Source organism: Palaemon carinicauda, chromosome 31, assembly GCF_036898095.1.
Source record: "Palaemon carinicauda isolate YSFRI2023 chromosome 31, ASM3689809v2, whole genome shotgun sequence".
NCBI classification, from domain to species: domain Eukaryota; kingdom Metazoa; phylum Arthropoda; class Malacostraca; order Decapoda; family Palaemonidae; genus Palaemon; species Palaemon carinicauda.
This window is the reverse complement of record NC_090755.1, coordinates 43,148,927-43,169,460: the sequence shown is the minus strand read 5'-3', so window position 1 is coordinate 43,169,460 and position 20,534 is coordinate 43,148,927.

Sequence of the window (20,534 nt, the reverse complement as noted above, 5' to 3'; positions counted from 1 at the left end):
AAATATTATCATCATTATTCAGGGAATTCAAGTGAACAACGAAAGCTTCACATTCTGGAAGTAAATGGTAGAGAGAAAAACACCTCCCCTAGTCAGGTAATCCTTAAGATCTAATAAACTAATACACTTGGGGGATGGGCGTGTAAATGTCGTCGTATATTCTCAAAATATGAAGCTGGCTTTAACTTGCAATATTCATGGAAATTCCTATAGATCTGGGTATTGAAACGTTTGTTTCATGCAACATTTTCACATAATCTCCCATCTTAAATTCTATACATTCTACAAAGGCGTCAATTTTGGCAAGGAAAAAAATCCAATCCTCATTTTTTTTAATTTGATTTCTAAACTTGTAGGTCATCAACATATACCTAGCATTTTTATCATAATCCTGGTTTATGTTTACGACGTAGCTATTCCTCTTTTCTTGCACGTTAAATGCTTCGCATTTTCTCTGTCTGTTTTCCTCCCTGTTGAGCATAAATTTGCTTTTCTTATTGGTTCTTCTGGTATTTCTCCTATATTTTCAGAATTAACCATGCTCTATATCTTCCTTTCACGTGAATAAAGGTTTCTTACCTATGTTTCTTGGTTTTACTCCAATCCTCTTAAATTTAATAATGATAAAAGGGTATCGCACACCAAAGCACATGAATTGCCTTTCAAAGTTCAACCTTTCAGAGGTCATAAATCATACCTCGATTTTAATCACGAAATCATTCTAAATTCATAATTAAAACATAAGAAGGACTGAGAATGATCACCGGGTAACAGTGAAGTTAAAACGTGGAAATGCACTGTTAGTTTATGGGTGAGATGTGACTCAGAATAATTATAAGATTATTTTGCAGAATATGGATGAAGAGGCAAAACCTGATGAATGGGAGCTAGGGGTGGTGGTGAAAATGGCGTAAAGGGAAATCTGACTGATTGCACTAATTACAGAGGCATCACACATACGTGAGTTGTCATGAAAATATTATAGTATGCTCATTCTATAGAGCCTAGAGAGAAAGATTGTGGAAAAGCTGAGAGATGAACAAGCAGGATTTAGAAGAGGTAAAGCTGTAATGACCAAATTTTAATTTTAAGACATGTTGTACAGAATTGTGTAGATTATATAAATCCAATTTTGAAGGCATTTGCAAACTTTGAAAAAGCCTTTGAGAGTCCTGCGTTATAATGGCGTTCCTCCTAATTAAGTAAAATTCCCAAATTCTTTTCATGAGCATAGCATGTGCAAAGTGGAGACCTATCAAATGAATTTCCAGTGAAGAATGGAGTACTCTAAGGGAATGTGTTGTTATCTATGTTCTTTATCCTCTTCATGGATTTTGTAATGCATAGTGTACCGCACGTGCTTCATTCACGCTCCTGCGCTGTAACAGTCTTGATTCTTATCTTAACACTCTTAATAAAGCAACCTGTATAAACTTGATAGTTCATGCCTAATGTTGTTTAGATTTTTGTGATGTTATTGCTCATAAGTTATAATATCTAAGCTTGATGTCTGTTTAATAAAGTTTAGTTGCATTCACCTCGCCTCTCAGTTATCACCGAACTGGCGCCTCAAATATTGGTGACAAGCAGAGTGTCCGCCTACTCCCGCTTGACCCATCACTGCTGTCTGAAGATGCAGAACCTGCCTCTTTGGCACAAGCTGGCTCAATGAAACTGCTGACCTTTGCCAGCGGAGAAATGTCTTTCTGGTTCAAGCATGCTGAAGTCCAGTTTCGCATCACGGGCGTGACTCAGTCCAACACCGAAGCAGACCATGTTCTCACAGCATTACCCGAGGATACTTTCCCAGAAATATCCGATTGGTTTTACAACCAAAGGGACACCCATATAGCAAACGATGCCCTAAAAACATACCTCCTGTAGCAGTACTGACTATCCCTTACTGTCTGCATAGCCATACTTTTTCAACTCTCTCAACAATCACTCAGGGACCAAGAGGCTTCATTCGCCCTCAGGGAAATGACCAGCATAACTCACCTGCAACCTGCTGCAGATGGCTCGCCTCATGAAGTGAATCACCTCATCCCGTGACGTGCTTGAGGAGCGACAAAGCCGCCATTCACTACCATATACAATCACTCACTTATCCCCTACCAACAACTCTCTAGTCACTTACTAACACCAATCGGCAGCAATTATGCTACTACCACACCAAATTTGGGGCAGCTACAAAAAAATATGCAGATGGTTGTCAGTGTCCTAACAACATGTAAGTAGGCCATTGCTTATGGCGGTGGCTTCCCCTTTCACTAATCTTTCTTTTTACATGATGAAGGTACGGGCATGCTTGTAGTTCTCTTCTGCCAAGGCCACTCTCAAAGACACAACATAGTGTGTCTAAATCAGTCGATGTCTGCCTTGTAGCTGCCAAGGAAGTATCATCCTTATGACACCGCATCCCTGCTGAAGTATTCTACCCCCTCCCTGAGAAGGTAATAGCCGTCCAGAACTTCCCCATGCCCTTGACCGTCAAAGCACTGCAAGAAATTTTGGGCAGGATCAACTATTACCAGCATTTTATGCAAACCATCACATTCTCCTTCTCCCCAATCATACCAGCGACATCGCCTTTAGTAGTACTCGAGCAGGTGGTCAACGGCTAGCCTCGCCCATTGGTCCTTTTCAGTAGAAAACTGTCCAAGGCAGAATTTACCTTCCCTTCCTGTAAACACGAATTGCTAGCAGTGCAATTGACATTCCGTCACTTCCGTCACTTCTTGAAGAGTACACCCTTCGTCCTTTGCACGGACCACATGCCACTGCTGCACTTGTTCACTCGACAGTCTGACAGCTGGTTCACCTATCAACGCCGACATCTCTCTGCCGTAGCTGAATACGATTGCAGCCTTCAACACATTCCTGGAAAAATAAATCCTGTCACCGATGGGCTGTCAAGAAACACATGGGCTGCCATTTTCTTGGAATTGGATTATAACACATTGACAGAAGCCCAAGAAAAGGATCCAGAGCACCAAGCAAGGACATACTGCACATCACTCTGTTGAGAGGACGCCCCGGTCGATAACTCCAATGACACCCTCCTCTGTGATATCAATACTGGTAGGACTAGACTGTGGATACTTGCTCCCATGTGCCAACAAGTGGTTGACTTAATTCATGGCCTTTTATATCCCTCGTGCCGATCTACTGCACAGCTACTGAAGATGAAGTTCATTTGGCAAGGCACTACTAATGATGCTAAAGATTAGATTTTACCTGTACTGTATGCCAAACTTCAGAAGTACATTGACACATGGAATCATGTGAGGGCATCTATCCTCAATCACACTGTCAGTCTGGCCCCATTCATGTCGAGATAGTTTGGTCCCTACCCATATCAAAAGGACATCATTACCTATTTATCGGTATTGACCACTCCTACCGTTGCCCTGAAGCCATTTCCAAGGAAACTGCAATAGCCACCTGATGTAGCCTAAACCTAGCTTGCTCTCAGGATGGATAGCGAGATTTGGTATCCCTTAGCATATTACTTTTGACATCGGTACCCCTTACACTTCTCAATTGTGGATATCGTTAGGAAACCTCGTAGGAATCATGCTACATCAGACAACCACCTACAACCTTGATGACAACAGAAAGGGTGAATATTTACATCGTACAATGAAACAAGCTTTGATGTTCTGCTGCAAAGACTCCAACTGGTATACCCAGCTTCCCTGGGTCCTCTTAGGATTAAGGGCCCCTCATAAACATGCCCTAGATGTCTCTGCAGCTGAATTGGTGTATGGCGACCGTTGGTCCTCTCTGATGAAATTTTCCCATTTGCAGTCACCTCCAACAATCTCCAGTGCCTACATCAGGTTATTGGAAAATTCACTTCATGTTGCAAGGCTTTTAAACTGCCAGCTAAACAACACATACCAAAGATCTGCAATCTCCAACAGACATTTTCCTGTGCAGCGATACTAACAAGCCACCCCTCCCCCTCTTACAAGGTCCCTGTTTTTGTGATTCCTCATACCCTGAAAGCATTTTTAAGTTACATTCGTGGCAAAGAAGAATGGTTCTCCATTGATTGCTAAAACCTGCATATCGCCTGTCAGATGACTTGCCTACAGCACGCTTCTCAAGAACACGGTGCCCTATTTCACGTGTAGGTAATTAGGGTGGGGAACCCTGTACCACACATGTATATTATACACCTGTGCACTGTAACGGTTATGATTGTTATCTTATACTTGCTCTTCCATGCACTGTTAATAAGCCCACCATTATAAACTTGATAATTCACGACTAATGTTGTTTAAATTTTTGTGACGTTCTTGCTTGCAAGTCGTAGTATTTTAGCTCAATGTTTGTTTGATAAAGTTATTTGCGTTCACCTCGCCTCACAGTTATCACCTAACTGGCGCCTCGCACAATAGAAAACTTGCAAATGGAGGAGAAGAACTGGACTGGATTGGTAATAGGAAATTAGCTGGCCTAGAGTATGCTGATAACGGTGCTCTTATTAACAGAAAACTACAAGATTTGTAATGCTTACTCACCAGAATGCATGATATATCACCTCATTAATCTTTTCTCCTTCCAATGATATTTCATTTTCTAATCCATATTCCGTTCTCATCATCTCTGTCTTTCTTCTGGTTATCTTGAGCCTAAGCTCATGTGATATTCCATGCATTCTGGTAAGCAAACTTTGCAAGACCTAAGGCGTTTTACTAATAAGGATAGTGTCATCAGCATACTCTAGGTCTGGTATTTTCCTTTTACCAATCCATTCCGATCTTACTTTGCTATCCCTGACTCTTGAATGCATTACAAAATCCATGAGGAGAATAAACAATATTGGTGAATACACATTCCCTTGGAGTACTCCATTGTTCACTTTAAATTCATTTGATAGGACTCCATTAACTTTAACTTTCCACTTGCTCTGCTCACAAACAGATTCAATCAACTTTGCATAATAAAGAGAAACTCCATAATAAGATTGGCCGGTGCATACTATCAAACACTTTTTCATAGTCTACAAATGCCATCAAAAGTGGATTTCTATATGATACAAATTACTATACATCATGTCTCAAAATGAAAATAAGTATTTTTGCAAGAGGATTTGAGCAGTGTACCAACCGTGTGTCATATAATCGTACATAGTAACGACATTTCATTTTTTGTGTGTTTTATGCTTGTATCTTCGCTCTCCCCTCGCACTGATAAGAACCTGAAATAACATGTCTGTTTTTCTCACCGTTAACTGTTAACCGGTGAGCCTTTCGGTTGAACATGAAATTGCCTGTTATGTTTTGTATGTGCTTTTTGCCTGGGGTTTATGTATATATAAACGAGTGTTCTGTAATAAAGTTTACTCAGTTGCTTTCATCCTGCCTTTGAGTCACAACCATCTCTCGGCCCGTCACATTGGTGACCCCAGAAGTTGACTCGCTCCTCCCGCCTTCCACCCCACCTCGCCCCTCCGTCATTGGTACTATAGCGGACTCCACGGAAGTTGGCGCTGCCCCATTGAAACTTTCGTCGTTCGCCAGAGGAGAGGCATTTGCTTGGTTTCAGCATGCAGAACTCCATTTTCGCATTAAAGGTGGGACTCGATCAACCACCAAAGCAGATTATGTTCTCGCGGAGATACCTGAAGACACCTTCCTGGAACTATCCGACTGTCTTTGTGAACAAGGAGACAACCCAATAACTTCTGCAGCAGTACTCGCTGTTGCAGACTGCCTGTATAGCAAAGCTTTTTCACCTCTCTCAACAACCGTTGGCAGACCAAAGGGCTTCGCTCGCCCTCAGGGAAATGACCAGTATCGCTCACATCCAACTTTCCGCAGACGGCTCTCCTCATGAGGTGAACCTACTTCCTTTGGATACACCGTTTACCCGAACCTGTACGCGCTGCCATACCCGATGTCCATAGTTTACCCATAAAGGACTTGATGACCAAAGCCGACGCTCTTATGGACAGCCACTTCACGACCTTCAAGACCTCCATCAACACCTCTACTCCTGACAAAGAGGATGCTTATTCAACGTCAACCGAAGCTGACATGAATGCCTTAGGACATACAAGCCTACCCCGCGATGTGCCGGAGAGGCGACAAAGCCACCCACCACCCACCAACCACCACTCACTCACACCCCAACCAACGACTTCTACAGCCACTTACTGCCACCTACCGGCTGCAGTTTTGCTACTACCACAACAGATTCGGGGCAGCTGCAAAGAAATGTGCCAAGGATTGTCAGTGGCCAAAAAACGTGTAAGTATGCCATCGCTCGTGGCGGTGGTCTCCCATGTTTCTAATTTTTTCTTTTTACATGATGCAGGAACGGGCGTGTGATTTTTGGTAGACACGGGTGCTTGTTGTTCTCTTTTGCCAAGGGAACTCTTCAGGACACGATGTAGTCTGTCTACGTTTGCCGACGTCCGCCTGGTAGCTGCCAACGAATCTGCGATACCCACATACGGTTACGAAAACCTCACATTATCGTTTGGAAATGGTATATTTAATTGGAAGTTTGTCGTTGCTGACGTCACAATGCCAATCCTCGGTGTGGATTTCCTCTCTCATTTCTACCTTCTATTCGATGTCAACCACCGACGATTGGTCAACGCAGACTCGTACTTGTCGACACCTCGTTAACCCGCCCCCTCCAACCTCGCTCTCCACATCAGCGCACCCACGAATGCCTACGCCCACCTCCTCACGTCGTACCCGGAAGTTTTCCGTCCAGAACTTCGCCAAATGCCCACGGCTCCTGCCAAGCACGGTATTTATCACCATACCAAGACGACGGGACTCCCAGTCATCGCAAAATTCAGACGTCTGGCACCGGAACAATTGGCAGCCACCAAACAGACATTCGCCGAAATAGAGGAAATGGGCCTTTGCCAAAAGGCCTACCGCCCATGGTCGTCACCCTTACACATCGTTCTGAAGAAAGACGGCTCCCTCCGTCTGTGCGGGGATTACAGGCGCCTGAACATGCAAACAGAACCAGATCACTACCCCCTCCCAAACATCGCCGACGTGACCTCCTACCTGCACAAAACGAAGGTTTTCTCCATGCTCGACCACCTTAAGGGATATTATCAGGTGCCTATGAACCCAGAAGACATCCCCAAGACCACCATCACCACTCCGTTTGTTACATACACCTTCAATTACTCCTGTTTTGGCCTTCGTAATGCTGGGGCCACTTTTCAATGTCTCGTGGATGGCATCTTAGGGAACCTCCCCTTCTGTGTATGTTATGTGGACGACACACTTGTGTTCTCTTCCTCAAAAGAGGAACACCTCCGTCACCTGCGCATCGTGCTCGACCGCCTGCGACAAAACGGCCTTGTAGTCTGGTACGACAAGTGTACCTTTGGCGCCAACGAAGTGTTGTTCTTAAGGCACCGCATCACTCCTGAAGGAGTCCATTCCCTCCCTTAGAAGGTAGCAGCCGTTCAGAACTTCCCTACGCCCTCGACCGTAAAAGCTCTGCAGGAATTCTTGGGCATGATCAACTATTATCACCGTTTTCTGCCAGCCATTGCCGCCACTCTTGCTCCCCTCTTCGCCTCCCTCTAGGGTAAACCAAAGGACCTGAAGTGGGGTCCCCTTCAAGAAGCGGCCTTCTGCAATGCAAAGAAGGCCCTATCAACTGCCTCAGCTCTCACTTTTCCTATCTCATATGCCCCTCTCCTTCTCTCCACCGATGCCAGCGACGTTGCTATTGGTGCAGTTCTCGAGCAGGTGGTCAACGGCTCGCACCGTACATTAGCCTTCTTCAGCAGAAAACTGTCCAAGGCAGAATCGGGTTATTCTACCTTCGATCACGAATTGCTGGCAGTGCATTAGGCTGTCAGTCACTTTAACCATTTTTTGGAAGGTATGCCCTTCGTCATTCGCACAGACCACATGCCCCTGGTGCACGCCTTCACTCGACAGTCTGACTCCTGGTCTGCCCGTCAACTCCGACATCTCTCCGCCGTTGCTGAATACAATTGCACCCTTCAATACGTCCCTGGGAAAATGAATCCCGTTCCCGATGCCCTGTCAAGAAACACGTTGGCTGCCGTTCAACTGGGATTGGATTACAACGCCTTGGTTGAAGCCCAACGACAGGATCCAGAGTATCAAGCATGTAGGACATACTGCACATCCCTACGTTGGGAAGACATCCCCCTCGATGACTCCAACACCATCCTCCTCTGTGACATCAGTACTGGTAGACCTCGACCATGGATTCCTGCTCCGATGCGCTGACAGGTGTATGATTTCATTCATGGCCTTTCACATCCCTCGTGCCGTTCTACTGCACAGCTGCTGGAGACGAAGTTCCTTTGGCACGGCATTTCTGAAGATGCTAAGTATTGGGTCCGCGCCTGTACTTCTTGCCCAACTTCCAAAGTACATCGACACACGTATTAAGGAGTGGGCACCTTTCCTCAAACTAAGCGTCGTTTTGCCCACATTTACGTCGACGTTATAGGTCCCCTACCCACATCACAAGGACATCGTTACCTGTTTACCGTCATCGACCGCTCCACTACTTGGCCTGAAGCCATTCCCATGGAAACTGCAACGTCCACCTCATGTACATCTGCCTTACTCTTAGGATGGATTGCAAGATTTGGTATCCCTGAGCATATTACTTCTGACAGGGGTACAACTTTCACCTCTTAATTGTGGACATCATTAGCGAATCTCCTGGGCATCACCCTACATCAGACAACTGCCTACAACCCCGCTGCCAATGGAATGGTTGAACGTTTTCATCGCACCCTCAAAGCAGCTTTGATGTCCCGCTGCAAGGATTGCAACTGGTTTACTCAGCTTCCTTGGGTCCTCCTGGGACTAAGGACCACTCTTAAAGACGCCCTCGACGTCTCGGCAGCTGAAATGGTGTAAGGCGACCCATTGGTCGTCCATGCCGAATTTTTTCCTTCTGCAATCTCCTACGACGATCTCCAGCGCATACGTCACGTCGTGGGAAAATTTACTCCCTGCCACCAGACTTACAAGCCCCAAGCAAAGCATCTTATACTGACAGACTTGCACTCTGCAACGCACGTCTTCCTACGCAACGACACTAGCGAGCCACTGCTATTACCCCCTTACACGGGCCCTTTCCTTGTGATCCGACGCAGTCTGAAAGCATTCCTACTAAACATTCGTGGCAAAGAAGAGTCTCCATTAATCGTCTAAAACCTGCTTATCTCCCGCCAGATGACCCTCCTACAGTTCGCCTCTCTAGATCAGTGTGCCCTATTCAACATGTACAGTATGTCATTTTTACAGAGGGTGGGCCATGTATCAACCGTGTGTCACATGATCGTACACAGTAACAACATTCCATTTTCTGTATGTATTATGTATTATGCTTGTATCTTCGCTCTCCCCCTCACTGATAAGAACCTGAAATAACATATCTGTTTTTTCTCACCGTTAACTGTTAACGGTGAGTTTTTCGGTTGAACATGAAATTGTCTGTTATATTTCGTATGCCCTTTTTGCCTGGGGTTTATGTATATATTAAAGAGCGTTCTGTAATAAAGTTCACTCTGTTGCTTTCATCCTGCCTTTGAGTCACAACCTTCTCTCGGCCCGTCACAGCAGGAATGTTACAAAAATTTAAATGGATTATGAAAGTAATTTTAAGCAGATTCAGTTATCAGTTAGAGGGAGAGCAAGATATAGCGATATAGCAAGAAAAGAAAATCCTGTTATACGGTCATCCGGCAGGAGATATGCAGATCATAGGCAATCAATGGAGACACAGTCTTCCTCAATACTATTGTTAATTAGTTAAGCCTTCGGATTATAATGGATCGTGAAGACAGGGCCCGTGTAAGAGGGTGTGAGCTTTTGCTTGGTAGTTTTATAGCGCAGGAAAACGTGTGTTGCTGAGTGCAAAATTATCAGCATCTGTTGCCTAGCCGTGGTCTTGTAAGTCTGGCGGCATAAAGGAAATATTCCCTCTATCTGAGGTAGGCGCTGGAGATTATCAGAGAACACTGCACATGGGAAAATTTCGCCAGGGACAAACAATAAGTCTCCATAAACCCTTCCACCTGCCATCTTTAGGAGTGGTACTTAGTCCAAGGACGACCCAGGGAAACTGAGTAAACTAGGTGGAGTCATTGAAGCAGGATATTAAAGCTGCTTGGAGTGTGTAATGAGAACTTACCCAATCATTAGCACGGGCCAAATGAACTTCGTCTTCAGTAGCCGTGCAGTGTTTTGTCGTTAGAGATATGAGAGGACATGATCAAGTCAAACACCTGTTGATGTATGGAAGCATACATCCATAGTCATGGTTTACCAGAACGGACATCATAAGCAAGGGTGACGACAGAGTCATCGACAGCGATGTCATACCATTGTGGGATGCTCAAAAGTTTCTACATGCTTGGTACTTTAAATCTTTTCATTGGGTTTCTGCCAATGTTTTGTAATCCAACCATTGGCGAATTCTGTTCAATGTGCTTTTTGACAGGGCATTTATATTAGGATTCATTTTCCCAGTGAAGGGTTGAAGGGTTGGAATGATATTCTGCATTGACACCCGGACCAGGCGTTGGAGTGTCGAGTGGGGTTGGGCATTCAAAGTATGCGGTCCATGAGATTGATAAAGGACGTACATTCTAAAGAGTGTGACGGGCAGCTAAATGCATCACCAGCAATTCACGATCGAAAGAGGAATAGCCAGATTTTGGCTTGGACAGAGCGTTGACATCTTGCTTGAGTACTACATCAATAGTGACATCACTAGGATCAGTGGAGAGAAAAAAAGGGCTATGTGGTGCAGGAAAAGTGAGAGCAGGAGCTGTTAATAGGGCTTTTTTTACATTGCAGAAGACTGATTTTTGAAGGGAACCCCACTTCTGGTATTTTGGTCTGTCCTTGGGGGGACATAGATAGGGTAAGAGTGGCAGTGATAGCTGACAGGAGATTCTTGAAATAGCTGATCATGCCCAAGAATTTTTGCAGTGCTTCGAGGCTAAAACAGGAATAATTGAAGGTTTGTGTAACAAAAGGGGTGCTGATGGCCTCCTTGGGGATGTTTTCTGGGAATCATGGGCACCTGGTGGAGAAAGCTTTCTCTTTGTGCAAGTAGGAGGTCATATTGGCTATGTTTAGGAGGGGGTATCATCTCGTTTTTTCAGCCTGTTCTGACGCCTATAATCCACTCATAGATACTATGAGACATCTTTCTTCAGGATGATTTGTAAGGGGAACGACCATATGCTTGAAGCCTTTTGGCAACGGCCCATTTCTTGCATTTCAGCGAAAGTTTCTTTAGTGGCTGCCAGACGATATGGTGAAAAATGCCTGAATCTGACAAACAATGGAGACCCAGTTGTTTTGAAATGGCGATAAATACCGGGTGGGATTTTGTCGAAGTTCTGGACGAAAGATTTTGGGTAAAATGTATAGAAGTGGGCATAGGCATTTCTGTGTGCTCTTTTATGGAGAACGAGGTAAGAGGGGTGGCTTGAAGAGGTGTTGACTAGTTAGAGTCGGCGTTGACTAACCATCGGTTGGCAATATCAACCAGGAAGTGGAAATGGAAGAGGAAATCCGTGCTTAGGATTGGCAATGTGATATGAGCAACAAGAAACTTCAAATGATATTTTGTCCTTACAATCGATGATGTGAAGGTTTTGTACCTGTCAGTGTGGGACAATCAATCCGTTAGCAATTTCCAGACAGACGTTGGCAGACCTAGGTGTCCATCCCTGCATCATATAAAATGAAATGATTAGTGACTGAGGAGGCGACCGCCACAAGCAATGTCCAACGTAATTTTTTTTGGGGCCACTGATAACCGTTCGCATATTTCTTCCCAGTAGTCCCAAATCTGGAGTTGTAGTAGATTATCTGTGCCTGATGGGTGTCAGTAAGTGGCTATAGAGGTCGCTGATTGGGCATGAGTGAATGGTAGCATAAGTGAGTGGTATGCGCCTTTGTCACAGCCCCGGCACGTAACGTAGTGAACATCCGTGTCCTACCGCATTCGAGACAGCTTTGGTTGATATTGAATTGTTGTCCTCTTCGTCAGGAGTGGAGGCCTTGATGGAGGTCTTGAAGATGGTGAAGTAACTGTCAATAAGGGCATTGACTTTGGTCATCAGGGCCTTTATGGGCAAAACATCAACATCAGATATGGCAGGGCTTACAGTTTCTGGTAAGCATCATACACAAGAACATGGAGTATTAGGTGGACCACCTGCAGCGGGTTGCAGGCAAGTGATGATCCTGTTCATTTTCCTGGGAAGGCTTCGTATGTTATTGGGGTATCCCATTGATTACAAACCCTATCTGAGATTATTGGGAGTGTCCTCCGGGATTGCCACGAGAACATATTCTGCGTTGGTGCTAGGGCAAGTCAAAACTTTAATGCGGAACTGGACCTCGGCACGCTGAAACCATGTGAATGCCTCTATACTGTCAAAGGATGGTAGTTTCAAGGGTGTAGCATTGATAGAAAAGTCAGGATTAGAAGGTGACATCTACAAACAGTAGGACATAACCCTGAGGGGATAGGCAAGGAGTTTGGCTTTCTGGGGTCATCACTTGTGCTTGTGGGCCTTAAGGTTATAACTGAGATGTATTGTGAATGAAAATAATCTTATTTCAAAAGATAATGAGTTCATATACAAGAGGTTCGATCAAGAATGTCACAAAAATTTGAACAGACATGATTGAAAACACAAGTTTAAACAGGATCTGTTATTAGTAACGGGGAAGTCATATATACATACATACATACATATATATATATATATATATATATATATATATATATATATATATATATATATATATATATATATATATATATATATATATATATATATATATATATATATATATATATATATATATATATATATATATATATATATATCATAATCATATCCTCCAGACGCCTGTTGAAACAAAGGGTGCCGGTTAGATTTCGCCATTCATCTATCTTGAGGTTTTACATTAATATTTCTCCATTTATCATTTCCTATTTCACGTTTCATAGTCCTCAGCCATGCAGGCCTGGTCTTCTAACTCTTTAGTGCCTTGTGGAGCCTACTTGAAAGTTTGACGAACTATTCTCTCTTGAGGAGTGTGAAGAGCATGCCCAAACCATCTCCGTCTACTCACGATGATCTCATCCACATATGTCATTCGAATAGTCTCTTTTATAGTTTCACTTCTAGTTCTGTCCTGCCATTTAACTCCCAATATTCTTTTGAGGGATTTGTTCTCAAATCTACAAAATTCGTTCGATATTGTTCCATTGTCATACCACGACTCATGTCCATACAGTAACACTGATCTCACTAAACTGATATTTAGGCTGATTTTAATATGTAATTTCAGGTGATTTGATTTCCATATTTTACTTAATCTAGCTATTTCTTGATTTGTTTTTCACAATCTTTCATTAAACTCAAATTCTAAAAGATCCTGTATAAGAGATCTTAGTTCCTAAATATTTAAATGATTCCACCTAGATAATCCCTTTTCCTTCCATTGATATTTCACCTTTCATTGCATATCCCATCCTCATGTGATATTCCATGCATTTTGGTAAGTATGCTTTTCAAGTCCTGTGGTGTTCATCTAATAAGGACATCACCATGAACATACTCAAGGTTAGGTAATTTCCTGTTACTAATTTAGTCCAATCCTTCTCGACCTTCTCCAACTGTTCTATTCATTACAAAATCTATGAGGAAGAATACACTATAGGAGACAACATATTCCCTGTGAGCAATCCACTGTTCACTGTAAATTTATTTGATAAGACTCCACTAACATTAACTTTACACTTGCTATGATCATGAAAAAAATTAATAAGATTGACAATTTTTAGAGGAACTCCATAAAGACGCTTGACTCTCAACAAAATTGGCGGGTGCACACTATCTATGTTTTTTTCATAATCTAAAAAGGATACCAAAAGCAGATTTCTATATCCTTCACATTGCTGTACCACATGTCTTGAAATGAAAATTTGATCGGTACAACTTCTAACTTTTCTAAATTATGCTTGTCCATATACTGTATATATATATATATATATATATATATATATATATATATATATATATATATATATATATATATATATATATATATATATATATATATATATATATATATATATATATATATATATATATATATAAAGAAAATTTAGTTACAGTGTACGAGTGTGTGTTAAACACATATGGTACCTGATGCAGGTATTACAAAACTGCATTAAAGGAGAGTTTGGAGAGGACATTGCTATTGAATTTCTAAAGGCATGCAGTGCTAAATTGTATTCTAAATAGCTTTTTACAATTGTTTTTTTAGTATATGTTTTCCCACAATGTATTGGTCTATAGCTTTTAGAAGGCTTTAGTGATGCACATTGTTAAATATATATCTTTTTTACAAAGACTGCAATTAACTAATCAAACTTTTCTTCCAAACTCCAATAGAAGACAGTGTTTGCAATACAGCATTTACAGAGCTGCACCATAAGTCACGGAATCACGAGAAGGAAGAAAGAGACATTTCGGGAGACGCGGAAAGGAAAAACGCGGGAGGAAAAGAAGTTGAAGAACATAACTAAAGAAGATATTAGTCGAATGACCATAGCCATTACGGAGAGCCAAGTTAAAGTGCAATGAATGTCAAATTGTATTGACAGAATTTCCGTTAAAAGAATTGAGGACGTAGCTTTCATAGAGCTGTATTGTGAAAAAGAAACATAGTGTTGGTTTAAAGAGTAATAGTAAAATTAAGTACAGCTTTTAATATCATTCTTCTTTCGATATTATTAGTCCCAATGTATAGAATTGTCGGCTGTTCGTGTCAACTTTCTCCATCTATTTCTATTCCTTGCATTTTCCTACCTTAATTTTCCCACACCCATATCCCTCCCCACCACATTATCCTGTGATCCGATGACTCCCCATCACTGGTAGGCTATGTTCATAGCTCTTTTGATGGTTTTCACCTCCTCCTTATTATAGGCCTATCATTTCTTTCTCAGTACCTCCCACCTATTATTATTGATACCAAGTACTTAGAACAATAAATCTGGTTTAGCACTCTACCATCTTCCACTTGAAAGGTTACTTTTTCGTGTCATCCTCAATTTTCCCCTTCAATCATTGTTAGGATAATTTTATGCTAAAAACCTTGTGATTCATCTTCTGTGTCTGATCTAATAACTTAATTATCACCAAATATCAGTTCTGACAGATTTTCATTGTTCTTTAATTCTGATGACGAAGTAGCGGTAGCAATAACGAACAGGAGTGAACTCAAAGCAGATCCCGGTTGAAGGCTAACCTCCGTAGGAAACGGCACCATTTTCCCGGATTTTTGTCGGCAAGGGGTTCTTGCCCCTTCATAATTCGTCCACACTAACTTTGTCAACTTCTCGTGGGTTCCACTCTTTCTCAACCACCAACAGACTAACCCTCTCCGTGGCCTGTCATAAGCGGTTTCAAGATCAACAAACCGTGGAAACTTCCTTGTCTATTTATAGTTACTTATATTGCTCTTGTCTTGCTATGAAAGTAATGTCCGCTACGCTCTTTCCTTTCATAAACCCGAACTACTGCTCATATATATCTATCAAGTTTTTTTTTTCAATTTTCCTTCTACTATTGTATCTAGTATTATGACGATACTGGTAAAGACGCGATCTGGCTAATTAATTGCACATATTAAGTGTTGATGCTGATGATGACGTTGGTGATGAAATGGCTGGAGATAGATAGTGATTTGGATTAGATTATAGCAATTGTCACGTGAATTTTAAAATCAAAGCCTGTTATGGCTTAATTCACAAGGGTGAAGTAGACCGTTCCCTTATAAAAAAGGATCACATACAAGACAAATGGTAAAGAGCAGAAAGGAAACTATTTTCTTTATAACATAGTATTTATTACAAAAAACCTTAAACCTAAACAATACCAAACTAATACGAAAAATACATAATGTATCGAACACACAGCAACGTATAACGTAATTAAATTTGACCAAGGTAAAATAGTCGGTACAAGACTTTCGGTCAACACCTAAAAGAAACAAAAAATAAAAAGGTTTTACAATGACAACACCAATTACACCCAAAACTAACGTATCAACACAAAACCACAATACTTTCAAGTCACGTTTCATTAACATATTAAACATTTCATTAACATATAAAACAAAATTATAAAGTTACCTAAAAGAAACCCACGTAGAGATAAAGCACACGTAACAAAAGGTATCACCACCCAAGACGTATTACGATAAATGCTGTCCGCTCCTAAAACAAAATTACTCACATAAACAAACAATAATTATACACACTTTCTATATACAATATAGAATAACCATATAACCTAACAACATGTCACGAAGATTACCTTGGGATTCTTTCAGTGTATGTAAGGGCTACTGGACCACGTCCTTATACAGCCCCAATACTCCTCAAAGCAGAGCACCTCTTTGCTTGCCGACGAGCTTCCGACTCCCGTAGTCAAAATCTCTGCTACGTTATCGCTTCGTTAACAAGCCGCAGCGAGAGTCAAATGAGTGAGCAGCACTTTAAATACCTTACAGGCAAATGTCCTAATACATGTCATTATATTACATGACAATATCTCTCTGATGATTTAAGAAATTGCAAAATTTCTTGCAACCAAACAAAAAATATTACTGGTACAAATCAAAAACCTGTACAGGAACATATATACATTACTTGAACATAACATATATACAAGGTCAATAACATACACAAGGTCAACACTTGACAAAAATGTAACACGTGCCCCAATCTATAAAAATCATACTACTCCACAATTTTCGAAAGAAATCAAATTTTTACAACCTACTCAAGCAGTCTGGACCAACATTTTCTTTACCAGGAATATTATGTATGGTATATTCAAACTGTTGTGAATACATGGCCCATCGCATTAGTCTACTGTTAATGTGACCAGCAGAGTTCAAGTACTGTAAAGGTTGGTGATGACGAATGCCTTCCCGTATAGATATTGGTAAAATTTCTTTACAGCCCACACTACTGTGAGGCATTCCTTCTCGATTACAGAGTAATTCTGCTCTGCACCTTTGAGTTTCCTGCTAGCATATTGCACTGGCCAACGTTCGCCATCAACATATTGCATAAGGATTGCCCCTAAACCCACATTTGATGCATCTACCTGCAACACAAAATCTTTGGTTAAATCAGGCAACCTAACTATTGGATGGCTACTTAAAATGTTCTTTAACTTTTCAAAAGATTCTTGGTGACACAGGCTCCAGTTTACTACATTGGGTTGAGATTTCTTTATAAGATCTGTTAGAGGTGCAGCAATAGTAGCATAGTCAGGGATATAATGGCGATAGTATCCAGTCAAACCAAGAAAAGACTTTACCTCCCTTTTTGTCTTTGGTGTGTCTACATTTAATACCTTACTTACTTTGTCCTCAGCTGTTCGAGATATACCGTTACCGATCTTACTGCCCAAATACTCAACTGAAAAATAACCAATTTCCGTTTTGGACGGCTTAGCTGTGAGAAATGCTTTTCTTAAAATATCCAGTACCAGCCGCAGAGTTTCCTTGTGCTCTTCCCACCCCTGTGAATGAATCAAAATATCATCAACAAACAGCTCTACATTTTTCACACCATTAAATAATTTCCTCATCATACGGTTAAAAGTAGCACCAGCATTTACCAAACCAAATGGCATAGTTGTAAACTGAAGGAGTCCTCTATTAGTTTGAAAAGCGGTTACTTCTCTACTCTCTTTTTCTAAAGGTATTTGCCAATATCCTTTAGAGAGGTCAATTTTCGTAAAATACCTGCTCTTACTTACGCGAGTCATAATTAAGTTCTGATCTGGCATGGGTTTCGAATCAAATACCGTAAGCTTGATTATCTTCCTAAAATCTAAGCACATCCGGTTACTGCCATCTTTTTTCTTCACCACTATCAAAGGTGTAGCATAAGGAGAATTTGAGCACTCTATAACTCCTAATTTGAGCATTCTTTCAATCTCCTTATCCATATCTTGCTGCAGAGCATAAGGTACAGGATATGGTCTACACCTTACAGGACCCTTCCTAGACAGGTTTATCACACGTTCAATCACATTAGTTCTACCTGGTACATCAGTAAACACATTCTTGTATTCTTGTAATATTCTAGCTACCTCCTCCTTTTTATCTTCAGATAATTCCTGATTAATTTTAACATTAGACACAGCTTCACTCTGAATATCATTCGGCACAACTGTTACCTCATATTCATCACTATCCTCACTAATCACTGCCACACATGCAAGATCATCACTCTCCTGATCATCTGTGAAAAGTACAGCTCCAGATTTGAGATCCCCACTGCCCTCTGCCTCAACAGACTTACCCTTCACGTTATTGCCTTCGCTTATCCTATCATAGTATAACTTAAGCATGTTAATGTGGTATTTGCGCTCAACCCCATTAATATTAAGAACAAAATTATACCTATTAACTTTCTTTACCACTTCAAATGGACCTTGCCACTGCACTAGAAGCTTATTGTTACTTGTGGGCAACAGCAACAGGACCTTGTTCCCTTCATTTATTTCCCTTTTACAAGCATTTTTATCATAGTAACACTGATACTTATCTCTAGCCCTCTCTAACTCTTCTTGAGCCAGCATACATGTATCCTGTAACCTTTCTCTCATGTCTACTACATACTCGTACGTGGTCCTCGTGCTATCCTCAATTGCATTATCTTCATTTTCCCACAGCTCCCTCAATAAACTAAGTGGTCCCCTCACAGTATGACCATATATTAACTCAAACGGAGAGAATTTGGTACTAGACTGCGGAACTTCACGATATGCAAATAATAAAGGATCAATGTACCTAGGCCACATCTTTGGTTGTTCTGTACACATACGTCTGAGCATTTTCTTCAACACTCCATTAAACTTTTCTACTAAACCATTGCACATAGCATGATATGGGGTAGTAGTAATACTCTTAATAGATAACAAGCAATTAAATTCACGCATTACATCAGAGGTAAACTGTGTTCCTCTGTCAGATAACACCTCCTTTGGAATTCCCACTCGACTGAATACCGACAGCAAAGCCTCAGCTACAGTAACTGAATCTATATTCTTCAGAGCTACTGCCTCAGGATAACGTGTAGCATAGTCAACAATGGTGAGAATATATCTTGATCCGTCGCTGGCACGGGGTTCAATCGGACCCACTATGTCCACCGCAACACGCTGAAAGGGTTCTTGAATCAGGGGCATTCTTCCCAACTTCACCTTTTTAACTCTTCCCTTGTCAACCGTGCGTTGACAAGCGTCACACGACCTGCAAAATCTTGTTATCTGCACCGACATACCTGGCCAATAAAAATTACTTTGTATACGTGCTGTGGTTTTCTGTATTCCTAAATGTCCACTCATTAAGGAATCGTGAGCCAATTCTATTACTGCATGACGAAATTTATCAGGAACAACTAACTGATCATTGATAATGCCTTCATTTTGCACTCTACAATATAATATACCTTTCTTAATTACGAAGCAATGAGATTTATTTTCATTCTTCACAAAGACCCTATTTGACTTCGCATGCTCAAAAACCTTTTTTAGCGTCCCATCTTCAGCCTGTAATTTCCCTATATTCTCTTTCTGCATTAAATTTATAACTTCTTTGACCTTAAGCTTTGATGGTCCCTTTAACTTTTTCTCTTGCATTTGATTCTGCAGTCGGGTAGTAACAACACTAACCTCCGTACTCAACCCATCAGTCGAACCATCAATTGCTCCAATCACTAAATCGTAAATAGGATCAGGCATGCAGACAGCTAAGGTTTCGCCCGTGAAATATGGCGAGACAACATCAACAATAGCCTCAGGATATCTAAAAACTTGGTTATTAGCCATTGTAAGGTCAACATACTTACCAGTAAACTTGTGTTTCGGCACTAAAGCCCTCTTAACTAACACCGTGGTACACCCGGGATCACGAAATACATTAACCTCTACTCCTTCCACTGTACTTTTATCCACCATTAACTTGCCCCCATGACCAACCACAGCTGCTTTCTCTGTCGCACCCTTACTCGCACCTTTACGTTTTAGACCCCCAAACCTTTCAAAACAATCTTTAGCAAGGTAATTACCACGACCACATACGTAACAATTTCTTGCCGTAACCTTCCTATCACTATCGGCATCCGTTTGCCATTTACTATCCCCAGTGGTAACTTTACTTGCGGAGGCACCGTGCTTTTCATGACCACTATTTAAAACCTTTTTGCCATAATTTAAATGGGCCTCCATATACATCTCGCATTATTTTACAACTTGATCAAATGTTTTCATTTCATGTTCCTTCAAAAATACAACCATATCTTTGTCACAAGCATTTAAAAATTGTTCTATTAACATTAAATCAAACAAGTCATCAAATGTTTCTTCACAATCTGCTAATTCCACCCACCTCTTAAGGTTATTTTTCAATCTATTCCCA